General features: G+C 43.0%; 1 pseudogene; it reads right to left on the bottom strand.

Moving 5' to 3' along the window:
- Positions 1 to 12937: 12937 nt before the first annotated feature.
- LOC101614841 lies at positions 12938 to 13547 on the bottom strand (annotated as a pseudogene).
- Positions 13548 to 16207: the final 2660 nt, after the last annotated feature.

Genomic DNA, 16207 nt, shown 5'->3' with positions numbered 1-16207 from the left:
AAGAAATAGAATGGGTACAGCAGGGTTCTTGTCTCTGCAGGTGAACTCCAGATATATGCACCACTTTGTGCATCTGGCTTTACGTGAGTACCGGGGAACTGATCCCTGGCCAGTAGGCTTGCAAGCAAGTACCTATAACTGTCTGAGACATCCCCCCATTCCCCTTTTTGTCCTTAGGTCTCAATTTTATATCATTTCCTAAGAGAGACTCTGCCTTTCATATTGTAACTAAAGTGGGCTCTCTGTAATCTTGCTTATCCATTGTGTTCCCACTACAGCGTTTCTTACAAACTAAAGCTGTTTTACTCATTTTTTCCTTCCCTATTTATGAGTTGTTCTTGCATCTGTGTGAGCATCATTGAAATGCCATTGTTTGTCCTGTCATCTGCATGGGGCCTGGAAACCGTTCAATGCATCCGTGAGGAGCGTATACATGGATGTCAGCCTTATACACACAGGTTCACTTTGCGTGTTCCAACACCAACCTGGGATTCCTGAGGTCTTTCAGTTCTGGGTGGATGCGGTTCTGTGCAGAGGATGTCTGTTTCCGCCTATCATGCCTTCAACAACAGTACCTAAGGATGAGAATTCTATGGGATCATTGATTTCCTTGTGAGCAAGTGTCTCTTTCTGACACTTTTTTTTTTTCATGTATGTCAGATTAGATTAGTTGGTTCAAATGAATCATGCTGGGTAACTTCTTCTAAGTTCCAGAAATACTCAAGAGGCAAACTGAAGGATCACCTGACTTTTTCCTCCATCACTTGTATGATGTTTCTGGTGAAGATTTAGTCTTTGTAGGTGTTTAGCTCTCCCATTTAATAGGCAGTGGATGTTTGCTAGAAAACTAAATTACCTGCAACTTTCTGCCTGAAATGGAAAATTAAAATGTACCATAACATGCCATAATATCACCAATTTTTTTGACTTAAGGATACAAACTATCCATGAAAACTACCCTGAACTCAACAAAACAGGTTATACACAAATCAGCATTTCCATAAAATTTGAAATCCACAGCCATTGTTTTGGTGAAGTGGGTGAATTACTGTTCCTGCCATTACTAAGCAACACATGACCTTATCCATCCTTTAATTTATTCCACTGTAATTATTTTCTTCCTCTATTTTGTCTTATTCAATATCCTCTCTTGGGCTTTTTACTCTAGCTGCTGCTTTATTGTCAGTGTCTCTGAGCTCTTCCCTCAGCTACCTTCTCAGGACATGCTATCTCCCTGTGTCGCCTGGCTATACTCTTCCATACCCTCAGTCCCTATCTGTATGCAGATGGGACCCAAAACTCCATCTTCTGCCTGGAGATCTCTCCCTACTGCTATAGAGCTATATTCCTAAAAGCCTATGAATAACTCCTCTTAAACATGCTGTGTGAACAACTTACGCTCAACATTTACTAAGAACCCTTGACCTTCCTGCCTTCCTCCTATGGAAGTTATTATCACTTGCTCATTTACTCAAGTCAGGAAGCTGGGAATCATCCTTGGCCTACCCAATATCCTGTTATCTCCAAATGGTTTCAGTTTTATCTGCAAAATATTTCTTGCATCATCGTTTACCATTCTATGTCCTCCTAATTGGTTCAAACACTGAAAAAAAAGAAAAGAAAAGAAGGCTCTTTGACTTTTAGGTGAGTATACTCCTACCTTTGTATAGCTTTAATGTAGTACTGCCCAGCTAACCTCACCAATTGCTATTATAAGCCCTATTTTCAGAGAACCAACTGGGATGTCACAAGCAGGCAGGGTCCACATCATGGCCACCAAGACGCAATGTCTCCTCCATCTCCAACTTGGACCATCAACGGTCTTCTTGCTCTTCTTGCTGTCTCCTCTTTCTTTTCCTCACATCTTCCACATAGCCAGCAAAGCTCCTTCAGCAGTGCTGGCAATTCGATTTGCTCAAAACTATTCAAGATGCCTCATCGCCTATAAGGCAAAAACCTAATTTATTGGCATGATCTGAACTATCCTTCAGGGTTTTGCTCCAGCTGAGTTCTCCAGCTCCCATGTCTGGGGTCACATACAGGTGCTGGTCTTTCTCTCGGTAATGTTCTCTCCAGCCTCAGCCTCAATGTCATGCATGCTGATAGACATTAACTCATTTTTGAGGCTCAAACATCACTTTTTCTGAAAGATAAGATGTTCCTTCCTTTGGCTTCCTATATCACCTGAATGGTATCAATGGCATTTAGATCATTATAATATGATCATTTGCTATCCATGTCTTTAGTCTGGGTTACAATTCTGGAGGGCAAAGGGAATAGAATACTGTAGACAATTTTATATTATAGATATTTTTGATGTACTGTAAAATTTCTGGCACATAGTAGTTGTTCACAGAAGGCTTATTGTTTGAAGGATAAGAAACTTAGACTTCAGAATATAGAAAGTGATAGCCTAAGCAGAATAGAATCTGTCCAGTGAATTTCACACATTACGATTTCTAGAAATATCTACTTATCAAGTCTAATCATCCATCTAATAAATGATGCTTTTCCATGAAAGTCACTCATTCATGAGGCATTTCTTAGATGTCTGTTGTGAGTCAGCATCATGCCAAGTAACAGGCCACACAAAAGGGACTAAGGTACAGTGCCTATTTCTGATAAGAGTGAGCTCATTCAGGAGCTATTCTGAGCAGACAGATGACTATTTACACAGTGTGGCAGAACATGAGGCAGGACAGCACAGTGGAGTATGACAGGACAGAAAAGGGCCCACGCCAATTGCAGTGGGATGAGAGGAAGCACCCCAAAGGGTTGTTGAGTCTAATAATCCAAGTGAAGGAGGGCAGGAAATCCATGACTCAAAATAAAAACCATAGAATTTGCTGAGCTCTGATGTCATTTGATTTTTCCAAACAATTGAATAAGAGAAAGAAGATTAAGGGCTTGGTTTATTATGTGAAGGACTTTTGGCTTTAGTCTGTGAAGGGTTTCAGACAATGGCATGACATAATTGCCCTGTCTTTAAATAATTGCCCTCGCAATGCAAAGCAGGGAGAGGAGGGATGGTTTGGTAATCCAGGAAAGATGGGATGAGATTTTGCTGAAGGCCTTGCATTGGACAATGAGTCAATGTGAGCTAAGCTAGTACAGCCAAATCTTATGACCTAGTGGCTTGCTTGATGAGAGGGAGGAGTTAAGTACAGCGCTCAGGTGAGTGGGTGGAAAGCTCTTCGTGAAGAGAGACACTGGGAGGAGGGCACGGGGTGGGAAACAAGTTGATTGCGGTACTAGTGATAATAGTCCATAGAGTCAACTAGACTCTGGGAGGGAAAAAAGTTCTGAGCTGGAGATAAAGCATGAAAACCCAGCAGGATACAGGAGGATGAACCCCTGAAGAACACTATTCATGGCATAAGAGGAAAGGCTGGTGGGGTGCCCGTCTTCACAGAGAAAGATGTCATAAAGTAATACTGTTCATACATAGGTACTGGTGTCTGGAGGTGTACGGAGGCCACAAGAGAGCAGGGTTGCCTGTATATGAACCCTATGCTCACCCTTAGAGCAATGCTCTCTCCACAGTCAGAAGCAGACCATAGCGTTAGCAAGTGAAGAACATTTTATTTTTATTTTTAATAGTTTATTTATTTGAGAGGGAGAGAGGAAGAGAGAGAGGAAGAGGGAAAAGGAGAGAATGGGCATGCTAGGGCTTCCAGCCAGTGCAAACAAATTCCACACACATGCACCACCCTGTGCATCTGGCTTCCGCGGGTTCTGGGGAAGTGAACCTGGATCCTTAGGCTTCACAGGCCAGTGCCTTAAGTGCTAAACCATCTCTCTAGCCCACATTTTATTTTTAACTTTCTGATATAAAGTCAAGGAGATATGAACACAGATATGAATAGCAATTATTATCCCTTATGGTGTGGTTTCTAACACTATCCTTAATGCAATAGTATTTATATATTTAATTTAATCTAACCCCAGGCATGTGCCTTTTCAGATTTTCATCTTTAAATTTTTTTGTTCATTTTTATTTATTTATTTGAGTGTTACAGAGAGAGAAAGAGACACAGAGAGAGAGAGAGAGAGAGAGAGAGAGAGAGAGAGAGAGAGAGAGAGAGAGAAAGAGAGAGAATGGGTGCGCCAGGGCTTCCAGCCACTGCTAACAAATTCCAGATGCGTGCGCCCCCTTGTGCATCTGTCTAACGTGGGTCCTGGGGAATCAAGCCTTGAACGGGGGTCCTTAGGCTTCACAGGCAAGTGCTTAACTGCTAAGCCATCTCTCCAGCCCAGTTTCATCTTTTTAAAGGCACCACCACTAGGCCCTATGAAACTCATTAATGATATACAAGTCCAAGCATTTCAATGATCTTGAAGTTTCATAGCGTTTCCTAAAAGAGAAACTCCATACCAGAGAACTGGTGTCTTTTATGAAGCTTTTCCTCCTTCTGCAGCAATCCTTTGGTCCTCATGGCCAGGTTTGTATGTTTATGTAATATACAGTCCCTCCATATCCAAGCACCTGGAAAATCTAATTAGCTTGGGCTTGATTGACTGTGTGCAGGGTAATGCCCCTCTGCTCTTCATCTCCGGCACTGTGTGTGTTGATATGAAAATGCAGACGCAGCCAGGGTTTCCATGAGCAGTTGCCAAATGGGCTCCTGGTGGCATGTGTCTGTACAGAACAAATGCCCACAAAGGAGGCAATCTCTCCACCAACAAGAGGCAGGGTAATAGACTGTACCCAAGAAGAAACCACAGAGAGAGGTTTTATGACTATACCCAGTTACAGCATTAGCAACAGGGTATTTTTCAGTCCTTGCTGAGAACAGCCCGCCAGTGAATTGCATTGCATAGTCAGCGACTACAGCCAAAACAGCAGGAAGAAGATATCTAAAACTTGTTTTTTCTTTCCTTCCTTCCTTCCTTCTTTCTTTCTTTTTTGTTCATTTTTATTTATTTATTTGAGAGTGACAGAGAGAGAAAGAGGCAGATAAAGAGAGAGAGAGAGAATGGGTGCGCCAGGGCCTCCAGCCACTACAAACGAACTCCAGACGTGTGCGCCCCCTTGTGCATCTGGCTAATGTGGGTCCTGGGGAATCGAGCCTCCAACTGGGTCCTTAGGCTTCATAGGCAAGCACTTAACTGCTAAGCCATCTCTCCAGCCCTCTTTTTAGTTTTAGTTTTTTGAGGTAGGGTCTCTCTTTAGCCCAGGCTGACCTAGAATTCACTATCTAGTCTCAGGCTGGCCTCAAAACTCATAGCAATCCCCTTACCTTGGCCTCCCAAGTGCTGGGATTAAAGGTGTGTGCCACCATGCCCGGCTTGTTGTGTTTTGTTTTATTACTATGTAGCAACTATTGCCACCTCCTTTGGCACTGGCTATAAAATTCATCTTATAAAAGTGGTCTAACTTGTCCTTTACAGATTTAGAGAGAAGTGGATACTGGGGATTTGGTTACTGAAGCTGAGCAAAGAGGCAGTGAATACAAGGCTAATGAAACTTAAGCTTTTTGGCCTGCCATAAGCAAAAGCCCATTCACAGGCCCAGCAGTCATAATTTTCTGATTATTAGTTTGCATTCTTTATCGTATAAGACCCCGAGAGTAGTGTCAACCTTAGATCACATCAAATCTGGACCATTTCCTGGGCTTTAGCTAAAAATTGCCTCATGGCATACCCTATTAATTGTTTCATAAGATCTAATTTCCTTCCCTGATGGTTAATGGTCTAACTGCCCTGGCCTACTTTAAATTTCAGACGTACATGTCTGCTCAACTAGAGGGTATTTCTCAGCCTTCTAAGAAGGCAGGTAGGGCATGGGGTGAAAACCTTTGTCAGAAGGACAAGAACAGAAGTCATGTGAGCAGTTGGTGAGTTTTTCTCTTTCAAAGGATGTTTATTCTCCTCTTCTTCACCGCTGCCCTTGACCTTGTTTCTTCTGGCTTACAAAAACAACAACAAAAATTATCTAGGAGCAGCCACCCACCTTAGACCCAGAGAAAGAAGTTACTCTGTGATGGTATCAGGCTAACAGTATCCTCTGAGCTATTATTCAGAGGAGATAAAGCTCATGATTATTTATACCTCTGCTTTTGGGGTCCTTTTGTTACAGAAGCTCAGCCTGTACCCTTCTCTTTCATTGGGCCTGGTGGGTCAGGGATTACTGTGGAGTGAAATGGGGAGAAGTGATTGGATAATCCTGTGTCAGACAGGAAAGGGTATTGAAATCTCAGAAGAGTCAGAGGGACAGATACAAACTCAAGTCGTAAGAAGGATCTGAGTCAGGAAAGGGATGAGCCCCCGATGAGAGGAGGGGCAAGAGAGAAGGTCTCAGAGCATGACCTTTTGGTGGCCATGACTTGACATTGGGCTGTGGGTGTTACACTGTGTCATGGTAGGTGCTGTGTGAATCAGCAAATGTTGTTTCCTGACCTGCACTGTCCTACTTCACTGCAGCTCAAGGATGAGGAGGTGAGACTGGGCTGCCATTTGTGGACGGGCCATCTAGTTTATCTTCACTCCATCTGGATTCATGATCTTCATGATCCAGCCACCAAATCAAAGAAAAAAGTGAAGCCTGAGTGGTTTTTGTCTGCGAAGTATAATGTTGAAATTAAAAACTCGGGAAAGTGATGAAGCATGGCCTTTTTTTGGTACACCAGTTTGTCCAGATGAACCCCATAACAGAATACATGATGCCATGGCTCATGTTCACAGCCGATTCAAATTTAGAAGAGTGTGTGTATTCAGTCTCCCTGCTGGAAGGGCTGCTGGAACACTGCATGCTATTCCGGTTCCCTCTTGTGAGTGCCAGCTATGGTGCAGGGTGGGAAAGTGGTTTTACACTGTGTTCTGAAGACAGCCACTTTAAGGAACTATTTTTCTGAAAAGGAAAGATGATAGCCTTAAAATATCTGGCAAGCATTTACAGACTTCGCACCCATTTGTATTTTCTCTGATTTGTCCTCACAAGTCCCTGGAGAACAGAATGAGCAAGAAGGAGAAACTAGAAAATGAAGCTTTCCATGCCTGACTTATCATACCATTCACTTTTCTTCTAGGACCATCCTCATCTCTAGCTTGATTAATCCCCCTGACATCCTGCTTGTGCCTTGGAGCTACATGCTCTTACAACTCCATCTCTGAGTCAACATCCACTTGTCTGCTGCTTGAAATGGAGTTGAAATCTCAGGGCCTCTTTGAGTTGGTGGGTTGGGGCTCTCAGTAGATACACAGGTCTGGGATGTACATCTGTAGAAACAACATGTTCCCAGCTATCACTGAGAGAAGAGATCAGCCTATTTTTTTTTTTTTTTGCAAATGAATACAAAATTCATTTGGCAGGATGAATATTTATTGGAATATAACCACATTTATTTTTTTTTCTACATCTATGCTTGTTTTTATGCCTCTGTGACAGGTTTGGGTTCCTGTTACAAACCTAAACTACTGTGTGCCTTCTGGCCTTTGCAATAAACTTGCCAAACTTGACCTAAAGGAAAGCAATTCAATTCAATCTAGTATCTGACACTGAAGACAGGCATCTTACTGAATAAAGGAAGGAAAAGAGGAGGAAAGAAGGAGGCATAGGGAGCTAAAATGAATTTTTCCCAAGAAGCAGTTTATATAAAGAGATGTGAGTGGGCTGGAGAGATGGCTTAGTGGTTAAGGTGGTTTCCTAAAAGGCCAAAGGACCCAGATTGGATTCCCCAGGACCCATGTAAGCCAGATGCACAAGATGGCACATACATCTGGAGGTTGTTTACAATGGTTAGAGGCCCTGGCATGCCCATTCTCTCCCTCTCCTTCCCTGTCTCTCTTTCTCACTCCATCTCAAACAAATAAATAAAAATTAAATATTTAAGAAGAGATATGAGTAAAAAAGAGAGATGAGTTGGGCATGGTGGTACACGCCTTTAATCCTTGTGCTCAGGAGGCAGAGGTAGGAGGGTCACTGTGAGTTTGAGGTCAGCCTGGGTGAGAGGGAGAGAGAGAGAGAGATAGAGATAGAGATAGAGATAGAGATAGAGATAGAGATAGAGAGAGAGAGAGAGAGAGAGAGAGAGAGGGAGGGAGAGAGGGAGGAGTAAAAGCAGGACTTAAATTAGAATATAGTTTGGATTGAATGTCTCAGATTAAGAGACAGGCAGATGGGAGGCGGGGAAGGAGAATTGGAATAAAAAGATTTCTTAATTGACTATTTCTGGGTTAAAATCACTCTCAAATTTAATGGCTTGAAACAAATGTTTTATAGTATCTCATGATTATGTGGGTAGGTTGTTGATACCAGGCTTGTCTAGACAATCCGTCAGTTCTATACAGCTGTCAGTGTCGCTTGCTTGGTGGTAGTTAGCTGGCAAACAGGCCGAATTTAAAGGTCCAGTTTAGCTTTACTACATATCTGGTGCATTGGTGGCGGTGGTCACGGGTGGGCCCACTTTCAGCTCAGGGCTTCCAGAACAGGTGTTCCAGCAAATCAGGCAAGAGATGCATTGTCTTTGATGACCTAATCACAGAAATCATACAGTGACATTTCTACCTTCTTTAAATGGTTGAAGTCATCATGAACCTGCACAGATTCCAGGGGAGGGGACATAGACCCCACTGCTCGATTGGAAAGCATTAAAGAATTTAGGGCCAGGACTTAAAACAGGGCCAGGAAGGAAGTAACTGGAGTAGTTGAGGTCAGGTAACCAATATTCATAAAAGATTTTTCACCACACCTGCATAGAAAGGCATTACTATTTCCATTTTTAAAAATGTATTTTATTTATTTGAGAGAGAGAGAGAGAGAGAGAGAGGGGCAGATAGAAAGAGAATGAGCATACCAAGAGCCTCTAGCTACTGCAAACAAACTCCAGATGCATGTGCTACTTTGTCCATCTTGCTTACGTGGGTCCTGGGGAATCAAACCTGGGCCTTTAGGCTTTGCAGGCAAATGTCTTAACTACTGAGCTATCACTCCAGCCCACTATTCCATTTTATAGCTTAGAAAATTCACTCAACTTTGAGTTATAAGACAATTATTTAAGGTGACTGAGCTAGTCAGTTGTAGAGTTTCAGTAGAGATCTAACTCCACTATAGAGATTTCTCTGAAATCATGATGTCTATCATAGAAAACTGAAGAGTCAACCATAGCAAACGGGGTAATTGTAGGAGTAAGGTGCTAGAAGGACAAGACTGTGAGCTTTCCTTCTTGCTCTGTTGGTGGCAGCAGACCCCTGAGTGTCCTTCTAAGAGGACATAATGTCCTAACACGACAGCACCTCCTAAAACCTGAATCTACAAGGTTACATCAACCTCTTCTCTGATTCCTGGTAAGCCACGCTGGAAGTTCCTGCTCAGGATCTTCATGCTCTTGACAGTGGAAGAGGGTGATGCTGATGGCCGGCTCAGCCCTCCTCTGTACGGCATGTGACTCTCATGCTTCTGCCTTCAGACTCAGACTCTAGGGCAGGCCCACTCCAGGTCTTAACCGCAAACTTCCTGGAGGCTCCCTCCACTTTAGCGTGGCCTTACCTGCTGTGCAGAAGGTCAGAACGCAGCCTCACGTCTCAGGGCCGCCTTCCACAGCTCCTTCCCTCCCCAGCTCCCAGGTCACTGCACACTGCCAACTGCTTCTTCTGCAACTCTTCTTTGCTTCCTCCCACGGAGAGAGACACAGCGCAGCAGGACACTCAGCACGCAGACTTGGGACCATCCTGTTGGGGTCTCAGTCCTTGTTGGCATTGTCTAAGTGACTTGACTTCAAGCAAGTTATTTCATCTTATGGAGCCTTGTTGACTACACACACACACACACACACACACACACACACACACACACATACAATGCATTGACTCAAATCTTCTAAAAATGCCATGAGGAGGTACTGTTGTCACCACACAAATTATACGTACACATAGGTATATATAATTATATATGCATATACATACATACATATTATGTGTATATATATATGTATATATATGTATATATGTATATGTATATATATATATATATATATATATATATATATATATATATATACAAACACACACACACGTGTATATTCTTAGTGCTTAGAACAGAACTTGCACAGAAGAGCTACTCTATAAAGGTGAGTGCTAATTTGATCCCTAAGGTTATGCCCAATTCATCTCTAAGATTTCTATTTTTTAGGGGTTTTGTTGCATTACTATTGTAGCCAGGGTATTAATTACCTTATCTCTGTGTAATTGCCATGGTTTCAAAACAGAGGAGACTTATGTCCTTGCTTCCTCTGTGTGAATACACACTCCATGGGAACCTTCAGCATTTGTGTCCTGGTCACTGCCACAAGCATTTTAGAGACATTATCTCTAACCTTTGCAACACGTCACTAAGCTGAGGTGCCTGTTATCCTTTCTATGACAGATGAGGACACTGACCTCAGAGAAGTAACTTGTCCAAGACATATAGCTGGAAAGTGGCAGAGTCAATGTCAAGATAAGAAACTTGGTGATTTTTCTTCTTTTATTAGACTGTACTTCACTCTTTGGACTCACTGACATTGGGCTTCAGTGTCAATATTGTCATCCTGCTTAGAAACCCAAGTAAACAGCACCATGAAGCATTCGCTTAGGGAAAAGAGAGATAGAAAGCTTCCAAAATAGTCTACTACATACAAGCTTTGTTTATTTTTGAGACAAGGTCTCTTCTAGCTCAGGCTGGCCTTGAACATTCTATGTAGCTAAGGCTATCTTTGAAATACTGATTCTCCTATTTCTACTTTTCAGGTGATGGGATTCCAGGCATGTGCTATATGTGCAGTGATATTTTTAGCCAGATACATGTGAAAATTTAGTCCTCAATTAATTTCCTACTCAATTTTTTATGGTACTTCTCAGACCAAATTCCCTATTCTAGTCAAGCTAGACACCCCTGGACACCCAATTATAGACCACAGCTGACTCTGATCTTGGTTTACAACACTTGCCTACCTAGAATGTCCTTCTCCTCGGTTTTATATCTATTTAGTTAACCTGCACTCGGATCATAGCACAAACTTTACTGCATGGAAGGGCCAACCTGCTTGATGAGAGCTATAAAATAAACTTTTACTTTACTCACAAGCTAACAGTTTAGCCATCCTGAACTTCATGGATGTAAACAAATGACAGGTTATATGTATATACTGCAATAACAGTAGACACAGCACCTGCACTTGGTGCCAGTTCCTCTAGTCCTGGTGCCCACAGGTTAATGGGAGGAGAGCCTGGAGAGGCAGCACACATAGCCTGCTGCCTTGAGGGGAATCTGGATCTTTCCCAATAGGGAGCAAGCATGCCTCCCTTTTACTGTCTCTATCTTCCCATGCTGTAGGCAAAGCTGCCCTTTTACTTTCTAAGGAGACATTGCTTCTATATTTCAATTCCATTTACTATACAAAGATCCTTGACAAGAAAAGATAGGCCAGAAGAGAGGCAATCAATATCTCCATTCATGAGACATACAGAAACAGAAGGGCCCTACAGAGCATAGTATCTCAAAACTGATGACTTATCCTACATCTCTTCAGCCTTTCTAGGTCTCTAAGATAGTGGTTTTCCAGCTTGAGAGGCACACAAAGATCTTCTGGGGAAAACAGATTCCTATGAGTCACTTAGGCTCCTCTATTTTAACATTAGTTAAGTTCAAGTGAATCTAGGTTTTACTCTTATGAATTTTCATGCCTCTTAAACACTAATAAAATTCACAGGGAAAGTTAAATCAAAATTAATAATCAAACAAACAGACAGCCAACCAATCAACTAACCAATTGTATCAGTTATCTTTTCATTGCTGGGAAAAAACACCTGACCAGAAGCAGCTTATGGAAGGAAAGGGTTTGTTTCATCTTACAGTTTCAAGGGGGTTTCATTGTGGCAGGAAAAGCACGGCAGGAACAGGCATCCAGCTAGTCATCACATCAGCGCAGCAGCAGTAAGGAAGTAGTCTGAAAACTGGCTTTGGAGCTGTGTCACCCCAAAGCCACCCCCCAGCAACATAACTCCTGTAGCAAAGTTCCACATTGCAAAGGCCCACAACTTTCCAAAATTGCTACCAGCTGAGGACCAAGTACTAAAAACACATGAGCCTATGGGGAACATTGGATTCAAACCACCACTTTGGCATTGAAGTGCCATGTAAACTTTGCTCACACAAAGAGATCACATGTCCTGTGGTGGTTTTGGACTCTAGCACGTCCGTTTATACTTTGTGTCCCTTGGAAGCAGTCACAGCAGTATGTTGCTGCAAATGCCTGATTTCCATTTTCCCAATGAAAAAATTTAATTCAAACCACCTTATAAAATGTAAAACACTTTTTTACTCAAGACTCTTAAAATACATAGCTATGTATTTTGTGCTTTACACAAAATGAGCAATATTTTGAGTATCAAACAGAATATATGCTATAAAAGTATCTCCTAACACTGTTAGCAGATTGTCAGTGGAATCAGACCACAGGAAAAGTTGCTTCTGATTTTTATTTTAAGAGAGAAAGAGGGAGAGAGAGAGAGATAATGGATGCACCAGGGCCTCCAGTAGCTGTGAACGAATTCCAGATGCAAGTGCCCCCTATGTGAATGTGCAACATTGCACATTTTCATCACTGTGTCTGGCTACATTGGACATGGAGATTTGAACATGAGTTCTTAGGCTTCGCAGGCAAGTGCCTTAACTGCTAAGCCATCTCTCCAGCCCTCCTTATTTCTTTTAATTTTGTCTTTTCTTTTTAAAATTTTATTTACTTATTTGCTTTGTGTGTGTGTGTATGTGTGTGTGTGTGTATGTGTGTGTGTGCACATACACACTTGTGCCAGAACCTCTTGCCACTGCAAACGACCACCAGATGCTTGTACCTACAGGCTTTGCAACAAGTATCTTTAGACACTAAGCCATCTCCCCAGTCCTCTTCTCTCTTTCTGTCTTACTCTTTTGTTCTGAGGCATAAAGTCTTCATTGGGCTCACACAGGAAGTCCGTGGGACTTGAGAACCTCTGCTAATCTAATTTTCTTGTCCACATTCTTTTCCACCTGTTTCCATAGCCTCGAGAGCTGCTTCTTCTTCTGGAAGTGGATCTTGGCCTTCTGCTTTTCCTCCAGAATGGCTGCCACTGCCTGGTACCTCCAGCAGCACTCATGAGCCAGGCGCCAAGGTAAGCAAACTTTCAGGTAGGCTGCAGCCATATGACCTTGAGTATGGCAGAAACCACCATCTACTTTTTATTGTGTAGGGCGTGTGGACCCCACGGACCACGTTGAGGTGGTCCAGGGTGGTGTGGCCCTTCTTGGTCTTGTAGGGCAGCATGCCTTGCACAGCTTACCAAAAGATGGGACTAGGAGCCTGAAAATAGTAGGGAAATAGTAGGGGAAATGGAAGAGATTGTTGTTCATCCATCTTAGGATGAAGACCAGGTAATTTAATTCCTTTCTGGAGAAATTGCTAGATATGTTAATGCCACCATAACACACAACCATGACCCATGGCCCAGCAGTATGGGCTTGAAAACAATGGCTGCCAGACAGCTGAGGAGATGGCCTCGCCGTCCGGCACTAGGATCTGCTCCTCCACCATCTTCGGCAGCCACTGGTCCTTCCTTTTTTTAATTGAGAATTTTGATACTTGAGATTTGATTATATCTCCTCTCATTACCTTGTTTTTAAATTTAGTTATTGATTTCTTTATGAGAGAGAGAGAGAGAGAATGGGCCCGCTACAGCCTCTAGCCACTATAAACCAACTCTAGATGCAGGCACTACCTTGTGCATCTGGCTTTACATGGGTACTGGGGAATCAAACCTAGGTCTTTAGGCTTCACAGGCAAGTGCAATGACTGCTAAGACATGTCTCCAACACCCCATTACCCTGTTTTGTCCCTGCTTTCCCACTCCCATTCCACTGAACCCCCTTCTCTTTCCAAGTAGTCATTCCTTTGTTTAGCTGTCTCATTATTTTGTCCTCCTCCATTCTCTATGTCAGAATGCTGACAGGCTCAATATTGTGTAGGTCTGGCTGAGGTAATGGCATACAGTGTGAGGTCATGAATGCACTAGTCAGTTCATGTCCAGAGGACAGTGCCTCAAAGTACTTCTTCCCAACCTGTGGCTTTTACCTTCTTTTACTCTGTCTTCTACAATGTCCCCTGACCGTTGGAGGACGTGATAGATCTCATTTAACACTGAGGTATCAATACTCTCTTATTTTCAGCACCTTGATTAGTTTTGAGTCTCCTCGTGCCTCTTACCATCTCCAAGGAAGTTTCTCTGTCTGGCAGTGAGAGTAGCACTAAGATCCTTCCCTGTTTCCTTGGCAATGCTCTGTGAGCCTTGACAAGTGATAGGGAGTTCTCATCCAGTGTTGAGAACTGGACTGTCCCTTCTTCTCACCACCTTGATGAATCTTGGGTCTCCTCAGTAGTCATTGCCACCTGCAAAAAGAAGCTTTTATAACCAAAGTGAGAACAGCCCCCTGTAGCCATTTAGAGGGAAAGGTGATGAGCATAATGTAATGTATCAATTTGGCCAAAGAACAGTGGCAGCTTCCACCTTATGGCCTATAACCTTCCAAGTAGGGTTCTGACTCAATTATCAGTACCAGGCCAGGCATGTTCCTCTCCTCCATGGAGTAGGCTTCAAATCTGGTTAGAGTACTTGGTTATACCCATAACTGACCTGCCACTACTGCATCCATGGGCAGGCACAGCTTGCCTGGCTGGCCAGTTGTATAGGTCCACTGCTGTCTGTGATGACTTTCCTCCAACAGTAGCCTGCAGAGTACTTTCCAGCATATGACAGCTAATCAACATGAAGGAGGCTTCCAGCCCAGTTCCAGCTTTTTAAAAAAATGTTTTATGACTGATGCCTGTGATATCTTCAGCAATAAGGTCTTACCATCTAGTTCTGATGGGCAACCAAGATCATTAGCCTATATTTTTTGTGGGAGTTGGGATGGGGTGGGAAGGGGGCTCATAGGCCTCCATTACCAAAAACTCACTGGGAGGTGTCTCATCCCTAGTATTGGAATTTACTTGTGACAACCTATAACTTCTGAGCATAGCATTCTCCACTCCAGAAGGGTACTGCCCAAACTCTCCTTTGAAAGTGAAGTGTTCTTTCCCCCCCAAAAAACTGGGGGCAATCTTTATGGATGTTACCCCAATGAGGGGTAAAAAATTTGGGTGTTCATCTACCAACCCTTGCCCCATCAGTTTGTGGAAAGTTCAAGTGATACCCTCTGGCTGTCTTCACCTGTTCTGCCCCTGGATGAGCATGCGCTGTAGCCACAGGAAGCCTAAGCCAAAAGACACAAGTGCTTGAGAAAATGCTTCCAGATGTATTGGATGTGCTCACAGAAGCTGAAGGTAACGTCTGGCTAAGTCAAAGGGGTCTGAAGGAAGCATCAACACTATTGGCTGTTGATCTGTGGAAGTTCATCCATGCACTGAGGTGGAGAGTCATCAGAACAGATTCATTAGCATCCCTTTCAGCTGAGACAGCCTTGCTGAGGCCATCTCAGACCACACAGCTTCACACATCCCCACCTGTGCAGATGGTTCACTGCCATCATTTATTCCAGATGTTCATTCTGGCAGCAGTGCCCTGACCACTAGGCCAATAGACTTAATTCCATGGTTCATGAGAATGTAGCACATGAGAATCTACAAAAGATTGACTGGAAATGACCTTACGGTCTCAGATTACATTCCCCTGCCTTATAATTAAAGCCCACAGAAAAGGCAGTCTTTTTTGTTGAGCAGCAAACCAGTAACAACATGGGAGACCTTAATGATGGGTACAACAAGACAAGAATCCCCAGCAGGAATGGCACACCTTTGAGCGGGAGCTTTCCTGAGTGTTACATCAGGGGAGACGGGAACAAACCAATGAGTAACTAGGTTCAAAGGTTTGGATGAGAGCTCACGCTTCGCACTTGCTCTCACTGGGTGATGTTCCATCCTCTTCTAACTGAATTACTTTCTTCTTCATGGCCTTTAACTTAAACACTGAGATCTAAGAATAATGACTGCCAGCATATCACATGTCAGTAGGAGAACTGGAGATGGAAAAATAAAAATAGTGATTAATATGCACTGTATTGTCATTGCACCCATTAAAATCAAGTTAGAGGGCTGGAGAGATGGCTTAGTGGTTAAGGCACTTGCCTGCAAAGCCTAAGGACCCAGGTTCGATAACACGTGTGTGTGTGTACTTACTTCTTTCTCTCTTACATTATTCT

Source organism: Jaculus jaculus, chromosome 1 (genome assembly GCF_020740685.1).
Source record: "Jaculus jaculus isolate mJacJac1 chromosome 1, mJacJac1.mat.Y.cur, whole genome shotgun sequence".
Taxonomy (NCBI): Eukaryota; Metazoa; Chordata; class Mammalia; order Rodentia; family Dipodidae; genus Jaculus; species Jaculus jaculus.
This window is presented reverse-complemented; position numbering and strand designations above follow the sequence as displayed.